The 19,602-nt window shown below is 35.0% G+C and overlaps 1 long non-coding RNA gene across 1 annotated transcript in view; it reads right to left on the bottom strand.

Annotated features, from left to right (window-relative positions):
* Positions 1 to 3,977: 3,977 nt before the first annotated feature.
* LOC307195547 overlaps positions 3,978 to 19,602 on the bottom strand; it is a 226,534-nt gene continuing 210,909 nt past the window's right edge. The window contains exons 3-4 of the long non-coding RNA XR_013830863.1: positions 19,232 to 19,373; positions 3,978 to 4,194 (exon numbers count right to left, since the gene is read on the bottom strand). This is a non-coding gene — a long non-coding RNA (uncharacterized lncRNA). The remainder of the gene's footprint in view (positions 4,195 to 19,231; positions 19,374 to 19,602) is intronic.

Genomic DNA, 19,602 nt, shown 5'->3' with positions numbered 1-19,602 from the left:
TCACATTATAATTATAATAAAATATATTATTCTTAAGAATAAAATAAAATGAGCACAAACCTGACCTAATTAACCATGTATTCTAATCCTATTATCTTTAAGACCAATATATCTCTCTATTTTAAAATTTAATAGTTATATCATAATAGACTTTAAACAATCTTTATATATTTTATTCCAAAGTTTTGCACTTGTTTCAAATTTATTTTTATACCATTCAAAAATATTTAATTCCCTCTGGTGTTCATTTAGTGATTTACATAGGAGGCATGCTGTGCAGACAAAGCCAGTTGTATTACAATTTTCATTTCTCTCCAATTAATTTTAAAACCTGAGACAGCAGCAAATTCATCAATCGTGATGTTGGAATGATCTTTCAGGCTTACATAGGCACATAAGGATATCATTATGGAGGTTTGAATCATTTCCCTTCAGTAAAAAAAACTGATGCAAATCATTGGTTTGCCATATTTTAAGATAGACAAGGACAAAAGTATCAAAAGTTAGAAATGTTTACTTTTCTTTTTATAAGCTTTAAAAATCCTTATTTCTTGTTATACAGCCTTACTAAACTATTAAAGCCAAATTAATAAATATGTTTATTATAAATATAACTATAAATCAGAGTGGGCATGAGTGTTATTGGTATTACCCTTAGGAGGAAAATAGGAATATGCCTTTTGGGGAGATTTCAGGCATGCAGTGCCTTCATTGTGAAATGAGAGTCATCAACCCATCATTACTAGCTGATTGGACAGGAAGTGAACAACCAACCCAAATTGGATGCATCAATTTCTTTCAATCATAAAGTTAATATTTAAGTAATGTCATCTCTGACGGAAATTTTAACTGAAAGCTATGCAAAACTATGAGGTACAAAGAAAATCCATCAATAGAAAGAGATAAGAATGAAGTCTACCCAAATAGAGAAGCAGAGGCAAGTAGAGACAAAAGCATGCTGCAGGCAAAGTGAACTGTTCTCCTGACATCCCTGGTGAATACCAGTTCACTGAGCTTTAGATTTTTTTACTCTGCCTGGCTTCCATGAGATGGCTTTCTCAACTTCCAACTCACTTCTCTTTTTACTTAAAACATGTGAGTGGTTTCTTGCAAGAAATTATCCCTGAATAAATATTAACTCTTTTAATTAATTAGTTGATCAGTAAATTAAAAGATACTTTCAAGTACTTCTGCTCAATTTTTGTCTCATAAAATAAGGTGGTTTAGGATTATTGGTATCATTCTTGACTAGCATTTCACAGGGGTAGAGAAACTGTCTCTTGCTCATGGAATCACATCAAGAGTAGAGCACGAAGGTACAGAAACTGTCTATTGGTCATGGAATCACATCAAGAATAGAGCACAAAGGTACAGGTCTGTAGCCACCTGTCCCTAAAATCTCTAGAGTTGTCCCACTCTCACTATAACACAGATATAAAATTTTCCATGAATTTTGTAAGACATATGCCATTAAAATAATACCTCAATTTCTTTTGTTTAAGCTATTTTGCAGAATTTTTGTTTCCTTCAACCAGAGGTGACTTAAGATGAAAGACTAAGAAATGTTGATTATTCTTTCTTTCATAATCAACCGCATGATATTAAGAAAAATTAAAAATTTATTCTTAACCTCAGTTTTTCTTTTGATAAAATGAAGATATAGGATAGTATGAGGATTAAGTGACGTACTATATATAAATCACATAGCATAGTATCTGGTACTTAAAGATGCTGTAATATCATAGCTAGTATAATAATAATATGATGACTCACTATGAAGTCATTGATAAAGAGAGGTGACAACTGAGAAAATAAATAGAAATGAACAATTCTGTAAGTGGAATTAACATAACTTCATGAATGAGGATCACATACCTGCAACCTTTTAATTGACAAGTGGAATTTTACTAGACAGAGAATATGAGGAAAGAATTTCAAGCTGAAGGAACTATATGTGTAGATGCCTAGAACTGTAACACAGGTAGTATTTTAGCTCAGCAGTTAAGAATTTGACACACTGGGATGCAGTGATGTGACTGGATAAGAAGGTTGGGTCCCACATGGCTGGATTCCTTTCTGAGGCTGATTCTTCCATCTAACAAGTTCCCCAGGTAAATTTTCATTATCAGAGAAGTTTGAGATTCCAGACTATAGTAACAATTACAAAAAGACCCATTAATTCCCTATAAAGGGTACTTGTTATGTAGGTAGTTTCTATCTCATAAAAACCACTTCACTTTCCTTAACAGACATATAAATATTGAAGATACATGGAAGATTTTCTGAACTTGAGATTTTCAAGGTAAATAACAGCAGGAAGCATTAATATTTATTTACTTTTATTCCCCACTTTAACAACAAAGTTGTATTTACTCTCCTTCTCTAAAACCGAGTGAAGTGAGTGAAGAATTTGCAGGTTAGAAGGTGGAGAGACTGATTAATCTTGCTTAAGTCACACTGTACTTGTTCACTACTAATTATAAATGATATGGTAAATGTGAGTCAAGAGCAGTAATGTATGTAGTATCATCTCTATTGAATATCTTAACACACAGGATTATTACCTGAGAAGTAGTCAAGGATCGTGAAGAATTTGAGAAGAGCACTGTGCTTTTCTCTTATAAAAAGGAAAAAAATGTTAAACATATATTCCAAATAAATTGCATTTCAAAACTTGCAATTTTTTTTCTAAATAAAGCACCACTCTCTCCCTTTGCTGTAGTAATAAAATTAAGTCAGCCCATTATTTAGAATTAGGAATGCATTTTCCATATAAACAATTTTTTTTTTTTTTTTTGCAGTACGCCGGCCTCTCACTGTTGTGGCCTCTCCCGTTGCAGAGCACAGGCTCCGGACACACAGGCTCAGCGGCCATGGCTCACGGGCCCAGCCGCTCTGTGGCATGTGGGATCTTCCCAGACCGGGGCACGAATCCGTGTCCCCTGCATCGGCAGGTGGACTCTCAGCCACTGTGCCACCAGGGAAGCCCCAAGATGAAGATTTTTAAAGGAGACTTCTGGACATTTTCAGTGGCTTTAGAAGTTGATGGTTCTGGTACTTATTGTTCCTAATCTCATTCTGAGTTTTAAATTTGCTTTTTCTTTATGCAGCACTTTTCATATTCTTTTCAACAGAAAGAGGTAAGGAGGAACACTACTCTCCACAGTAATTTTATTGGAAAGGAAACTGAGAATTCATTTTTCAAGTGAGTACCAGAATTACCCTATTTCCATAGTTTTAATTATTTATACTTTAAAAAAGGTAAAGAAACTGATTTCCCCCAATCTGTGTTTTTCCTTCCTTCCTTCTTTCCTTCTTCTCTCTCTCTCTCTTTCTTTCTTCTCTTGTGTTGTTTTTGCTTTCTATTATAATGAAAAATAAATGTGGATTTTTTTAAGCTTATAAAAAGGGTACTTCTATTCACCAGCTATTATAAATTTTGAAAAGGTTACATACTATCTCTCAGAACCAGATTCTTTATGTTTTAAATGAGAAAATAGCATCTATCCCTTAGACATATTGTGAAGATTAAGTGAGATAATGTCCTAGTATTTGTTTTGTCACATAGAATCTTCTCAATAATTTTAGTATTTATAATATTAATAGGCCTTTCTTTTGTCTACTCTGAGATATTTTTTTTGCTAACTCCTTGTGATATTTCTGCATGTCAAACAGAAATTAGCCACATTTCTAAGGTTCTTAAAAATGCAAAAATATGCTTTCTCTTTTCAACCAGCAGATGCCTTAAGAATTTGATTTTATCATAAGAAATTGATTTTCAAACACTACTCCCCTAGGGGACACTAGAGTGAAAAAATATTCTTGGAAAACCTTCATGCTTATTTGTAAATGCCCACATCTTCAAGATTTTTAAATGAATCAATGTGAAATATAAGCATACTAACAAATGAAATGCTCTCTGTGGCTGTCCCTCATTGGTGGACAATGTATCCAGTTATGTAAGAATTGTCATTGTAGTATGTGATGTTTTAGTCACTTCCTATTTAACCCTTTGGTGAAGGAGAGATGCCCACCCTGCAATTACAGGGATGGATAGACATAGGATACTGGGCACTGGACAGATAAGATAGTAATTTATGAGTCACGTACACTCACAGTTCAGGGGAGGAGGACACCCGCTCCACACAGGGCCACACAAGGTCTGCAGTCTGGAACAGAGTGAAGAACCGGGGTCTGTGGAAGGCAGACACACAAAAGGGTAACTAAGGTGTCCACTGATTTCCCGGGAGGATGTGATGGGCTTGTTTGAATCACTTTGTGGGCTGGCCTAGAACTGAAATCTGCTACTTAATGGTAAGCAATAATTTCATCTGGTCCATTTGATAAGGGGATTTGTTTGGCTAAGGGGACCTTATCTGCAGGAACAGAGAGAAAACCTTAAACTTTTGGTTAGGCCATTTGAGACTTTCTTAATTTCACCAATCAAGGCTGCACATAACATTGAACCTTAATTTCAGACATTACACCTAATGTGAGGGAAAGAAAGTCCAGGGATTAATATGATAAGTTTATACCAAGTCATGACTCCCAACCCTCCCAAAAGGGTTGTATAACTCAGATAATTAGAAAAGGCATCTCTAATATACATAAGAACGGAGAGGAGACATTTCTTGGGATATCAAACTGAAATCTATAGTCCTAATGGGTACTTCCTAGATTCAAGTCATCTCAATTAATTTTGATTGCAATTACTTTTAGTGTTTAAAATATCAGAAATTCGCTATTCTTTGAACAAGATTGTTTTAAACTCAAAATAAGTGGCAAAGTTATACTTTTCTAAGTCACTCAATAAAAGTGGTCTTACTAGTTTGAGAAGAATAAGTATATCAAAATTATCATTTTGTTCACTTGTTCTTTCTATTGCTAGAAAATTAGCAAGGCCTTTTAGTAAGTTCCTATCAATCAAATTAGCATTTTAAATAGATTATTTAAATAAACGGGATCATTTTTTGTTGTTTTAAAAGGATGATTTAGATGCACCTCTAGTGATTTGGGGTTAGTTTCAACCTCTTTGTACTTTCTCTTTCCAAAAACATGTGCTAATAAGTTCCCAGCAATATTATAAAGATAAACTGAAAAGCACTTTGCATAAATGAAATGGTATATAAATGCAAATTAATAGCACTAATGTATGTTATAATTGTATATAGAATCTTCCAAAGTGAAGCAGTCTTAAGTTAGGATACATTCCCTGAGGGAAGATAAGGATCAAAGAGTTCATAAAAGGACACATAAAATGGTTAAAGTAGAATGAAACTTACGCATACACAAAAGGAAAGTAGGGAAGCTAAGATTATTTAGCCTGGAAATGTGAAGAGATAGAGCAAATATAATTGAGTTATTTAAGATTTTGAAGAGTATAGTAAAAATTGATAAGATCCTTTTTATATGCTATTCCATAATATAAGAAGGAGAGATCACTCAAAACTAATGGAAGTTTAATTTAAAAGGAATAAAAGGAAATACTCAATTTTCACATAGTGTAAAGTCAAACCACATAATTCAATACTTTAGGAGATTATAGATTAAAACACAGAGGCTACATTTTTAAAATAGAAAAAAAAGGACATTTGTAGACAAAGCAATTTTCCATATTAAATGGAGGAAAATAAAAATGTATGTCCAATGTAATTAAAAGATGACCTAGTAAAATGGTTACTTCATTTCTCAATTTAAGCATAGAACTAGCAATGGGCCATGAAGATTGCTAAAGTTTTATTATTCCTGAATCTTTTGTAATTTTATTTAAAAGGAAGAAATCATTGAACCTGTAGATGTGTCTATGCCTCATCATCACCACACTCCATATTCATCCCACATTCTTCTTTTCCCCTACGAATGACTAATGACCTGGATTCCTTTCACTAATGTACAATTTCACCTATGTACATGATTTATGCTGCCAGTAAATTATTGGTAGCACAGCTACAGAATCAAATATTATATATAAAAGTTTGAATTTTGCAAACTTATTTTGTATTGAAGAGCTGTGGGCATGAATTCAGTAAGCAGAAATTCTGCCCTTATAATTTTCAAAATTTTGTGCTGTTATAGTTATAAAAATTAATACATTAGCAATTTCAATATAAATATTTTAGAAAGGAGAATGTTTTTCAAGTATCCATGCATGTATTTCAAGTATCCATATAGTTTTTTAGAAAACAAATTTCTGAGAAATAAACTATTAACATTTAAATGTTTGGGGACATTAAAAAATGGGGAATGAAAGTAAATATAAGAAGCTGAATGTGAAAAGATATTCCTAAATACAAATAGTAAGGATACATAGCTCTTATTTTTTTTCTATTTTAGAAGTTTAAATAAACTTTTAATTTAATGTAAATTTTTAACATTAATAAATGTGACGTCATTAACAGTTAATGTCATTTTTATTAATTAACATTGCTTCTAAAATGTTTTGAAAATGCAAGTTATATTTTGGGGGGAAAGACTACAATTTTACTAGAACAATGTTTGCTTTGTTATAAAAATCAATAAAGTCACACTGACTCTTTTGTTTTTCCTACTAGAGAGACAGACATTTTTATTTGGTTCTTAGATTCTTTCCTGGGCAATATCCCAGTGTTAGAGAATTATAGTTTCCAGGAACAATCCAATAGACCTGTTTTAGTTGAAAGTTGATTTTAACAGCTCAAGATTTAGTGACCGAGGATTTTGCTTAAATGGGACATGTACAAATCCTCTATTGGGCAGAAATTTTAGGATTTTCAAACTCAGAAAATTCAAAGCTCAGTGTCTGATAGCTGTGACTTTAAGTCATATCTTCCAATAACTAGAGTCAAGAAATGAGAAATGTTAAGAAAAACTAGATGAACATACTGTGCCTAAATTGTGAGAAATGTGAGACGTTAAGATAAGCTGATAGAAGTGATATGCATTATGAAAGGGAGGATACAAGGTGTTTTATTTGTTTTGCTTTTTTGTTGTGTTTGCATGCAATCAGTGCATATTTTAATCATTATTACATATTTGAGATATATATATGGACTCTAAAATAAAAAAAACAAACAAAAAATCTTTTATATTTACTGAAATATAGAAAACTAATGGAGGAGGAGGAAAGAAAGAAAGAAAGAAAGAAAGGAGGGAGGGAGAGAGGGAGGAAAGGAAAGGAAGGAAGAAAGGAAGGAAGGAAGGAAGGAAGGAAGGAAGGAAAGGAGGAGGGAGGGAAGGAAGGAAAGAAAGAAAAAAAGGAAGAAAGAGAGAAAGAAGGAAAGAAAATATGTGAAATATAGAGGTAAAATAAGAAAGAGAAAATATATGGGATGGGAAATTTGCACAGTAGTTGTAGTACTACAGTAGTAAATGTACATAATGAATATATATGTGTGTTAATATATATGTATATATATATATATATATACATTAGAGTACCATTATAGTATTATAAATATTTTTATTATGTTTCTTAAAATTTGCATTTATTCCAGGATTCAGCTCAAGTATATGTTGCATAACTCTTATGACCCAAGTAATATGCTAGATGCCAGTAATGAAAAGAGTAATAATAACAGAAAAATAAACTTGATTCTTTTCCTCAAAAAATAAACATGATTCATAAAATAGTAAGGTTATAGTATTTATACCTCTATGGATCATTTTAACAAAATATGTATGCCTACGTACATTTGGTATTCATGTAATACAATCAGAAGAAAGGAAGTTAGGCTATGATAGAAATTCTATAAATTCTTTCCATTTAAGTGTTCTTGGTCACTGTTTCCCAAACTACTACTGGTGATTTGTGAGATAGTTTTACATCAAAAATGATGAAAATTTTAATTTTTGTTTTATATACTTACTTAAATGTACACATTAATAATATACAACATAGGGCTTCCCTGGTGGCACAGCGGTTGAGAGTCCGCCTGCCAATGCAGGTGACACGGGTTCGTGCCCCAGTCCAGGAAGATCCCACATGCCATGGAGCAGCTAGGCCCGTGAGTCATAGCCACTGAGTCTGTGCATCCGCAGCCTGTGCTCCGCAGCGGGAGAGGCCACAACAGTGAGAGGCCCACGTACCGCAAAAAAAAAAAAAAAAAAAAAAAAAAAAAATATATATATATATATATATATATATAAAAAACATAAACAAAACATAAAAGCCATGATTTTAGGGGTATTATTGATTAGAAGGAGGCTTTTGTGGGAAGTGTTTTAGTATTCTAGCTTGTTCTGACTGCTTGAATTACAGACCTGATGCTTAGGTGTATCTATTCAACTTCACACCTGTAGCAACTTAATCTTCCCCTACAAGTATTCAACTATATGGCTAACAGAAACAAGCAGGGACACTCACTACATTTCTGTCTCTGAATTTCTATGCACACAGTTGTGATCTTTTGGATTGTATATTATAATAAAATAAGATTTCTTGTGATACACAGATATAGCAAAAAACATGATGAGCAAAAAATTGGTAAACAATGCATCTGGCATCTAGTAGATGTCTACCCTAAGTAATGTGGTCAACAATAGAGACTATAAAATACTGCAGGCATTTTAAGTCTTATGCATTGTTGAACTAATGTTTTATTGGACAAGACACTCAAATAAGCAAGAATTAACGTTATCCTACAGCACTGAATGAGAATGAAAAGTTTAGACAAGTTCAACAAACAGAAATATGTGAATTATTGTGGAGGTGTTATTTAAAAAGCAAGAAGGCATATTATTTTTACTTCTTTATCACAAAACGATGAGAGCAAAAGTAGAATTTAAAAAATGATGTTAAAGCAATTAAAAAATATATTAATGAAATAATGTGCCAACCATAGTGAAATAGTGGCAAAGGGATTCTGCCAGGTAAAAGCAACTTAGAGGAGAACGAACTGTACATGAGTATGAAAGGAGGAATCAGAGCAACCTTAAGACATAATGCGGGATTCTGGGTTGCTGTATTCTTGAGATGTTATACAGGAATTCAGGAAAAAATAGAGAGAAAAATCAAACTTCATTTAAAAATTCAGAGATAAAGCAGAAACTAACACACCATTGTAAAGCAATTATACGCCAATAAAGATGTTAAAAAAATACAAAATAAAAAAGAATAAAAGATCAGAGATAGGATTAAATAATTAATTAGGTTAAATTAAACTAATTTATTCAGTAAAATAATACTATTAAGCAATGTTATGGGGCTTACTTGTAAGAAATTTACAGTCAAAACAGTGTTGCACCAAGTAATTTCTCCTTACCTATACATATTTATTTACTTTTGTGAAACAATATCTTGAAAACAAGTATTTTAAACAAATTTTGTAAAACTGAACAAGTAATTGTTTTACTTGTACCAGTAATTAAAACTGTGTCTTTTTATATCTATAGAACATAATTCTGTAGAAGCAACATAAAAATGATAAGTAATTATTTTATTTTACATCAATAATTCTTTGAGTGCTGAAGTATGAGGTATGAATTTCTTCTACTACTTTGCATAACTATAAACATCTCAGTGTGTTATAAAATTGGCAATTTTAAGCACATCCTTTTAAAAATATTCATAGTTCTATGTTTAATGTTATGCTTATTTATAGCCATTTACTTTCACATCGTGTGTAGGTGCCATTTAACTACTTTCAAATTATTGATAATTTTAAAAAGCTTTAAAAGCAAATAAAATTAGGGTTTATTACACTTAATTATCAATTGATAGACTTAATGTGATGAATTAGAAAAAAAGTTCTACCACCTAGTGGATAACTGCCATTACCTTTTTTTCTAAATATCAAAAAATACTTTATTTTTTATTTATTTATTTTGTAAACATCTTTATTGGAGTATAATTGCTTTACATTGGTGTGTTAATTTCTGCTATAATACAAAGTAAATCAGCTATACATATACATATATCCCCATATCTCCTCCCTCTTGCATCTCCCTCCCACCTTCCCTATCCCACCCCTCTAGGTGGTCACAAAGCACTGAGCTAATCTCCCTGTGCTATGTGGCTGCTTCACACTAGCTATCTATTTTACATTTGCTAGTATATATTACTCCATGCCACTCTCTCACTTTGCCCCAGCTTACCCTTCCCCCTCCCTGTGTCCTCAAATCCATTCTCTACATCTGTGTCTTTATTCCTGTACTGCGCCTAGGTCTTCATAACCTTTTTTTTTTAGCTTCCATATATATGTGTTAGCGCACAGTATTTGTTTTTCTCTTTCTGACTTACTTTACTCTGTATGACAGACTCCAGGTCCATACATCTCACTACAAATAATTCAATTTCATTTCTTTTTATGGGTAATATTCCATTGTATATATGTGCCACATCTTCTGTATCTAATCACCTGTCAATGGACACAGGTTGTTCCATGTCCTAGCTATTGTAAATAGAGCTGCTATGAACATTGTGTACATGAATCTTTTTAAATTATGTTTTTCTCAGAGTATACGCCCAGTAGTGGGATTCCTGGGTCATATAGTAGTTCTATTTTTAGTTTCTTAAGGAACCTCCATACTGTATCTCCATAGTGGGTGTATTTACATTCCCATCAACAGTGCAAGAGGATTCCCTTTTCTCCACACCCTCTCCAGCATTTATTGTTTGTAGATTTTTTGATGAGGGCCATTCTGACTGGTGTGAGGTGATACCTCATTGCAGTTCTGATTTGCATTTCTCTAATGATTAGTGATGTTGAGCATCTTTCATGTGTTTGTTGGCAACCTGTGTATCTCCTTGGGAGAAATGTCTATTTAGGTCTTCTGCCCATTTTTGGACTGGGTTGTTTGTTGTTTTGATATTGAGCTGTATGAGCTGCTTGTAAATTTTGGAGATTAATCCTTTGTCATTTGCTTCGTTTGCAAATATTTTCTCCCATTCTAAGGGTTGTCTTTTCATCTTGCTTATGGTTTCCTTTGCTGTGAAAAAGCTTTTAAGTTTCATCAGGTCCTATTTGTTTATTTTTGTTTTTATTTCCATTTCTCTAGGAGGTGGGTCAAAAAGGATCTTGCTGTGCTTTACGTCACAGAGTATTCTGCCTAGGTTTTCCACTAAGAGTTTCATAGTGTCTGGCCTGACATTTAGGTCTTTAATCCATTTTGAGTTTATTTTTGGGTATGGTGTTAGGGAGTGTTCTATCATGTCATGTATCATGTCATCTGCAAAGAGTGACAACTTTACTTCTTTTCTGATTTGGAATCCTTTGTTTTTCTTCTCTGACTGCTGTGGCTAAAACTTCCAAAACTATGTTGAATAATAGTGGTGAGAGTGGGTAATCTTGTCTTGTTCCTGATCTTAGTGGAAATGATTTCTGTTTTTCACCATTGAGAATGATGTTGGCTGCAGGTTTGTCATATATGGCCTTTATTATGTTGAAGAAAGTTTTCTCTATGCCTACTTTCTGGAGGGTTTTTATCACAAATGGGTGTTGAATTTTGTTGAAAGCTTTTTCTGCCTCTATTGAGATTATTATATGGCTTTTCTCCTTCAATTGTTAATATGATGTATCACATAGATTGATTTGCATATATTGAAGAATCCTTGCATTCCTGGTATATCCCCACTTGATCATGTTGTATGATCCTTTTCATGTGCTGTTGGATTCTGTTTGCTAGTATTCTGTTGAGGATTTTTTGCATCTATGTTTATCAGTGATATTGGCCTGTAGTTTTCTTTCTTTTTGACATCTTTGTCTGGTTTTGGTATCAGGGTATGGTGACCTTGTAAAGTGACTTTGGGAGTGTTCCTTCCTCTGCTATATTTTGAAAGAGTTTGAGAAGGATAGGTGTTAGCTCTCCTCTAAATATTTGATAGAATTCTCCTGTGAAACCATCTGGTCTTGGGCTTTTGTTTGTTAGAAGATTTTTAATCACAGTCTCAATTTTACTGCTTGTGATTGGCTGGTTCATATTTTCTATTTCTTCCTGGTTCAGTCTTGGAAGATTGTGCTTTTCTAAAGTTGTCCATTTCTTCCAGGTTGTCCATTTTATTGGCATATAGTTGCTTGTAGTAATCTCTCACGATCCTTTGCATTTCTGCAGTGTCAGTTGTTACTTCTCCTTTTTCATTTCTTATTCTTTGATTTGATTCTTCTCCCTTTTTTTCTTGATGAGTCTGGCTAATGGTTTATCAATTTTGTTTATCTTCTCAAAGCACCAGCTTTTAGTTTTATTGATCTTTGCTATTGTTTTCTTCATTTTTCATTTATTTCTGATCTGATCTTTATGATTTCTTTCCTTCTGATAACTTCGGGGTTTTTTTTTGTTCTTCTTTCTCTAATTGCTTTAGGTGTAAGGTTAGTTTGTTTATTTGAGATGTTTCTTGTTTCTTAAGGTAGGATTGTATTGCTATAAACTTCCCCCTTAGAACTGCTTTTGCTGCATCCCATATGTTTTGTGTTGTCGTGTTTTCATTGACATTTGTTTCTAGGTATTTTTTGATTTCTTCTTTGATTTCTTTAGTGATCTCTTGGTTATTAAGTAGTGTATTGTTTAGCCTCAATGTATTTGTATTTTTTACAGATTTTTTTCCTGTAATTCATATCTAGTCTCATAGCATTGTGGTCGGAAAAGATGCTTGATACAGTTTCAATTTTCTTAAATTTACCAAGACTTGATTTGTGAACCAAGATGTGATCTATCCTGGAGAATGTTTCATGAGCACTTGAGAAGAACGTGTATTCTATTGTTTTTGAGTGGAATTTCCTGTAAATATCAGTTACTTCCATGTGTCATTTAAAGCTTGTGTTTCCTTATTTATTTTCATTTTAGATGATCTGTCCATTGGTGAAAGTGGGGTGTTAAGGTCCTCTACTATGATTGTGTTACTGTCAATTGCCCCTTTTATTGCTGTTAGCATTTGCCTTATGTACTGAGGTGCTCCTATGTTGGGTGCGTAAACATTTACAATTGTTCTATCTTCTTGGATTAATCCCTTAATCATTATGTAGTGTCCTTTGTGTCTTGTAATAGTCTTTATTTTTAAGTCTATTTTCTCTGATATGAGAATTGCTACTCCAGCTTTCATTTGATTTCCATTTGCATGGAATATCTTTTTCCATCCTCTCACTTTCAGTCTGTATGTGTCCCTATATCTGAAGTGTGTCTCTTGTAAACAGCATATATACGGGTCTTGTTTTTGTATCCATTCAGCCTATGTCTTTTGATTGGAGAATTTAATCCATTTACATTTAAGGTAATTATCAATATGTATGCTCCTATTACCATTTTTTAATTGTTTTGAATTTGTTATTGTAGGTCTTTTCCTTCTTTGTGTTTCCTGCCTAGAGAATTTCCTTTAGCATGTGTTGTAAAGCTGATTTGGTGGCTGAATTCTCTTACCTTTTGCTTGTCTGCAAAGGTTTTAATTTCTCTGTCAAATTGTAATGAGATCCTTGCTGGGTACAGTAATCTTGGTTGTAGGTTTTTCCCTTTCATCACTTTAAATATGTCCTGCCACTCCCTTCTGGCTTGCAGAGTTTCTGCTGAAAGATCAGCTGTTAACCTTATCAGGATTCCCTTGTACATTATTTGTTATTTTTTCCCTTGCTGATTTTAATATTTTTTCTTTGTATTTAATTTTTGATAGTTTGATTAGTATATGTCTTGGTGTGTTTCTCCTTGGATTTATCCTGTATGGGACTCTCTGTGCTTCCTGGACTTGATTAACTATTTCCTTTCCCATATTAGAGAAGTTTTCAACTATCATCTCTTCAAATATTTTCTCAGTCCCTTTCTTTTTCTCTTCTTCTTCTGGAACCCCTATACTTTGAATGTTGGTGCATTTAATGTTGTCCCTGAGGCCTCTGAGACTGTCCTCACTTCTTTTCATTCTTTTATCTTTATTCTGCTCTGCAGTAGTTTTTTTCCAGTATTTTATCTTCCAAGTCACTTATCCGTTCTTCTGCCCCAATTATTCTTCTATTGATTCCTTCTAGAGAATTTTTAATTTCATTTATTGTGTTTTTTATCACTGTTTGCTTGCTCTTTAGTTCTTCTAGTTCCTTGTTAAATGTTTCTTTTGTTTTCTCCATTCTATTTCCAAGATTTTGGGTCATCTTTACTATAATTACTCTGAATTCTTTTTCATGTAGACTGCCTATTTCCTCTTCATTTGTTTGGTCTGGTGGTTTTTTACCTTGCTCCTTCACCTGCTGTGTGTTTCTCTGTCTTCTCATTTTGCTTAACTTACTGTATTTGGGGTCTCCTTTTCGCAGGCTGCACGTTCGTAGTTCCTGTTGTTTTTGGTGTCTGCCCCCAGTGGCTAAGGTTGGTTCAGTGGGTTGTTTAGGCTTCCTGGTGGAGGGGACTGGTGCCTGTGTTCTGGAGGATAAGCCTGGATCTTGTCTTTCTGGTGGGCAGGATAACATCCGGTGGTGTGTTTTGGGGTGTCTGTGACCTTATTATGATTTTAGGCAGCCTCTGTGTTAATGGGTTGGGTCATATTCCTGTCTTGCTAGTTGTTTAGCATAGAGTGTCCAGCACTGTAGCTTGCTGGTTGTTGACAGGAGCTGGTTCTTAGTGTTGAGATGGAGATCTCTGGGAGAGTTTCACCATTTAGTGTTACGTGGAACTGGGAGGTCTCTGGTGGACCAATGTCCTGAACTCGTCCCTCCCACCACCGAGGCACAGGGCTGACATCCGGCTGGAGCACCAAGACCCTGTCAGCCACATGACTCAGAATACAGGGAGAAAGAAAGAAAGAAAGAAAGAAAGAAAGAAAGAAAGAAAGAAAGAAAGAAAGGAGAGAGAGAGGGAGGGAGGGAGGGAGGAAGGGAGGAAAGAAAGAAAGAAAGGAAAGAAAAGAGGAAAGGAGGAAAGAAGGAAAGAGAGAGAGGGACAGAAGGAGAGAGGGAGGGAGGGAGGGAGGGAGGAAGGAAGAAGAAAGAAAGAGAAAGAAAATAAAATTTAAAAGTTATTAAAAGAAAAAAGAAAAATTTTTTTAAATTAAAAAGTAATTTAAAAACATAGAAAGAAGAGAGCAAACCAAAAATCAAATCCACAAATATAAGAAGTGCTAAAAACTCTACTAAAAAAAAAAAAAAAAAAAAAAACGGTCAGAGAGCCCTTGGACAAATGGTAAAAGCAAAGGTATACAGAGAAACTCACACAAAGAAGCATACACATACACACTCTCAAAAAGGGAATATGGAAAAATACATATATATCATTGCTCCCAAAGTGTACCGCCTCAATTTTGGGAATGATTCATTGTCTATTCAACTATTCCAGAGATTCAGGGTACATCAAGTTGATTGTGGAGATTTAATCCGGTGCTCCTGAGGCTGCTGGGAGATTTCCCTTTCTCTTCTTTGTTCACACAGCTCCCTGGATTCAGCTTTGGATTTGGCCCCGCCTCTGCACGTAGGTTGCCTGAGGGCATCTGCTCTTTTTGCAGACAGGGCGGGGTTGAAGAAGCAGCTGATTCAGGGTCTCTGACTCACTCAGGCCAGGGGGAGGGAGGGGTACGAATGCGGGGCGAGCCTGAGGCGGCAGAGGCCAGCGTGACGTTGCATGAGCCTGAGGCATGCCGTGCGTTCTCCCTGGGAAGCTGTCCCTGGATCACATGACCCTGGCAGTGGCGGGCTGCACAGGCTCCCAGAAGGGGAGGTTTGGATAGTGACCTGTGCTTGTACACAGGCTTCTTGGTGGTGGCAGCAGCAGCCTTAGCGTCTCACGCCCGTCTCTGGGGTCCGCGCTTTTAGCCGTGGCTCGCGCCCGTCTCTGGAGGTCCTTTAAGCAGCGCTCTTAATCCCCTCTCCTCGTGCACCAGGAAACAAAGAGGCAAGAAAAAGTTTCTTGCGTCTTCGGCAGGTCCAGACTTTTCCCCGGACTCCCTCCCTACCAGCCGTGGCGCACTAACACCTTGCAGGCTGTGTTCACGCTGCCAACTCCAGTTCTCTCCCAGCGCTCCGACCAAAGCCCGAGCCTCAGCTCCCAGCCCCCGCCCGCCCCGGCGGGTGAACAGACAAGCCTCTCGGGCAGGTGAGTGCCGGTCGATCCTCTGTGTGGGAATCTCTCCGCTTTGTCCTCTGCACCCCTGTGGCTGTGCTCTCCTCCGCGGCTTGGAAGCTTCCCCCCTCAGCCACCCACAGTCTCAGCCTGCGAAGGGCCTTCCTAGTGTGTGGAAACCTTTCCTCCTTCACAGCTCCCTTCCACTGGTGCAGGTCCGTTCCCTATTCTTTTGGCTCTGTTTTTCTTTTGCCCTACCCAGGTACAAGGGGAGTTTCTTGCCTTTTGGAGAGTCTGAGGTCTTCTGCCAGCGTTCAGTAGGTGTTCTGTAGGAGTTGTTCCACATGTAGATGTACTTCTGATGTATTTGTGGGGAGGAAGGTGATTTCCATGTCTCACTCCTCTGCCATCTTGAAGGTCTCCAAAAAAGCCGTTAGCTTTTGACATGCAGTCTTCCAACCCATAATTTGTATGTTTCATATACACATATTAGAGAACTGTTTGTAGAATATGATCCAATTTTATACAAATTGGACACTGTCTATACTTAAATTATGATCTTAGATGGATATCCACATACAGCTTTTATTTAAAACATACAGTTTAGGGGCTTCCCTGGTGGCGCAGTGGTTGAGAATCTGCCTGCTAATTCAGGGGACACGGGTTCGAGCCCTGGTATGGGAGGATCCCACATGACGCAGAACAACTAGGTCCGTGAGCCACAACTACTGAGCCTGCGTGTCTGGAGCCTGTGCTCCGCAACAAGAGAGGCTGCGATAATGAGAGGCCCATGCACCGCAATGAAGAGTGGACCCCGCTTGCCACAACTAGAGAAAGCCCTCGCACAGAAACGAAGACCCAACACAGCAAAAATAAATAAATTAATAAACTCCTACCCCCAACATCTTAATATATATATATATAGTTTATAACTTTTTTATTATTTTTCAACTTAATATGTTCTTTCAATACTAGAAATTGAGTACTGCATTTTTTAAATGAAAGATCTTTAGAAAAAAATTTTATCATTGTCATCATTAAAATATAAATAAAATATTTAAATGTATATATAAATGTGTGTCTGCGTGCATGTATTATAGATGCATGTATGTATACATGCAAATTCAAATCATGGGTCTGTATATATACTTGGATAACCAGGATTGATCTAGTAATGTGTTTAATCATTTTTTAACCTATGCTCTTTACACTTGCCTTTGAATCACTGTTATTTGAAAATCAAATGCAAGTTTGCATGTGTAACAGTTGGCATCCTGTTTATACTGATTATAGACAGCTTGGAATTCTTGAGAGATTATATAATAACTGAAAGAAAAAAAACCCTCAAAACCTCAAAAGTAAAGTGAGCATATAACAGAAGCTTTTAGAAAATAAGTTTTGCCCTGTTTGAAGACATTGTCAGTTATACTAAGGGCAAATATTACACTTTATAAGAAAAATATCAATTGTGTGCACCTGATCACACAGTTTGTGGCAGAGAAATGCTTTGAAAGAGGGAATTAAACCTCTATGCCAGATAGTGTTATTTGCAGTAGAGAATCGTTTATAAAAGAAAGTGGAGTTAAAATGAAACTTAAAAAGAAAAGACCAAGTGCTGACATAGATACCTGGGTTTTGGAGCTTTCATTCATTGTTTGTGGGAATGCAAAATGGTTGGCCACTTTGGAAAACAGTTTGGCAATTTGTTATAAAGTTAAACTGATGTCAACTGTATGATTAAAATTTGAAGTTTTTGCTCATGCGAAAACCTCTATACAAATGTTTATAGTAGCTTTGTTTATAATTGCTAAATTTAAAAAAAAGTTTAACTGGTGATTGGATAACAAACTGTATTACATCTATATAATGAAATACTGCTTAACAGTAAAAAGGAACAAACAGTTAATATATATTTATAATAGGATAGATGAATCTACATGGCAATTTACTGAAAGTGGCCACATTCAAAAAGCTACATACTGAATGATTCCATTTATATAAATACAATGGTTGCCTGTGATTGGGAGTGTGAGAAGGACTGGTTATAAAGTGGCAGCACAAGCAAATTTCTTGGAGTAGTGGGACTGCTCTTTATCTTGACTGTGGTGAAAGAGACATGTCTCTGTGTATTTGTCAAAGCTCACTAGAACTTATAACAAAAATAGTGAATTTGAGGTGTAAATTAGATAAATACATACATAGACACATTGATAAAAAGGAAACATAATTTTTAAGACAGTGATCAAGCCTACTCTTCTTCTTTATTCATAATATCTTGAATGCAAATTCCATTGTTCTTGACAATATAAATTGGTAAATGAGTGCCAATGTTATAACATAATAGAGTGAGTACAGTTTTAAGAACAGAAAGTTGAATTTCCATTAAGATATTATAGATGTGTAACCTTGAGAAAGTAACTGCCTTGATTTAAGTATTTATAAGTATGCATGTTAATTAAAGGTAATAATGCCTACAATCAATTTTTGAAAAGATTCAAATAATTTTTATGCCTAGCAAATAGCAGGAACTTTTAAAATACTTATTTTGTAATTATTTTATTACTCTTGTTAGTAGTAATAATAACTATGTAACTATTATTTTAAATTGGATGCCAAAATGAATATACTAATGTGAACCACAGTGAAACTTCGCTCTCTATAAAGAATGAGAAACTAACCCAAAAGAAAATTTGCAGTTATTAGTACTTTAGAGTGCGAGCTCTAACAATCTTCTCAATGTAGGAGGAAAATAACCTAATGTCATTTTATTGATATAATACACATGTGATATCTAGTACTCGTGGTATTTAAATGGCCATGTAGAGTTGGAGGACTGTGTTTTTAGTGCAACGGTTTATGTTAACTAACCTGAGATCTTAAATTCTTCTATGGTAAAAGAACTGCTGTCTTACTGAGACTTTTGTTTGTTACTATTTTGTATCTACGGTGATTTTATCACTTTATTCTAAAATACTTTTGGGCTAAATTTTATCAAAAGAACAGAAAAAATGGCTTTTGTTAAAGAATCTGAAATGATAGAAATGTGTATCCACCAATTATTTATCATTTGTCTATAAAACTTAACTCCCTGAAGAGCACTTATATCATTGTTAACGGAGATGATAATGTCTGTCCTTGTTTAAAAATTCACTCTATTCCTAACTTTTCTCTTAAAAATATTAGCACAAACTGCTTCTTTAGTCCTGTTGTCCTGAAGCTTTATCATTTAGGATATATACTTTTTAAAATCCAAAATAGTAGTGGAATTTTCAAGATACTGATTTAGATCTCTTACCTAAAAGGATTCTGGAGGTTGAAACCCAAGTATGTTAATGGACGCTCCATGGACATCAGGAATCCAGCATCTTCCTCTTTTTTGTTTTTCAACACTTCTCTGCCTTCCTTAGTGAGTGGTTACGATTTTCAGCATCAAATTACTATTTCAAGGAAAAAGAAGGATTGTATGTGAAAGGTAAAATACATCTCTCCCAACTTTGATAATCCCTTTTAAACTTTTTTTTTTAAAGTTCCACTCAGCGGTTTCCCTGGTGGCACAGTGCTTAGGAATCTGTCTGCCAATGCAGGGGACACGAGTTTGAGCTCCAGTCCAGGAAAATCTCACATGCCGCCGAGCAACTAGGCCCATGCTCTGCAACTACTGAGCCT

This window comes from Stenella coeruleoalba, assembly GCF_951394435.1.
Source record: "Stenella coeruleoalba genome assembly, chromosome: 12".
In the NCBI taxonomy this organism is placed as follows: domain Eukaryota; kingdom Metazoa; phylum Chordata; class Mammalia; order Artiodactyla; family Delphinidae; genus Stenella; species Stenella coeruleoalba.
This window is presented reverse-complemented; position numbering and strand designations above follow the sequence as displayed.